Source organism: Nicotiana attenuata, unplaced genomic scaffold (genome assembly GCF_001879085.1).
Source record: "Nicotiana attenuata strain UT unplaced genomic scaffold, NIATTr2, whole genome shotgun sequence".
NCBI lineage: Eukaryota > Viridiplantae > Streptophyta > Magnoliopsida > Solanales > Solanaceae > Nicotiana > Nicotiana attenuata.
The window spans coordinates 20,662-21,034 of NW_017678522.1; positions in this window are offsets into that span (position 1 = coordinate 20,662).

The window sequence follows — 373 nt, forward strand, 5'->3', positions numbered from 1 at the left end:
CCTTTGACGAAGCGAGGCGTAAGTCCTGAGACATGGGGCGTAAGTCCCACGAATCTTTAAATTTTACTAATTTTAAGAATTTTAAAATAGTATAAAATAAAAAATAATTATAAAAATTACATTAAAATTACAAAATTATAACAAATAATATATTTAAAATATTTATAAATTATAATTCAACGATAGATAGTACAAGAAGTACGACATATATCATAATATGCAAATTAGCTGCAACGTTGTTACAACTCAAACATAAAAAATAATGTATTCGTCTATTTGATAATCGGTACTAAATCTTATATGTATCTCTTAAGGGTAATGAATCTTGAAAGAATTTCGATATTATAATTAGATAATTTTCTTAAAATACTCC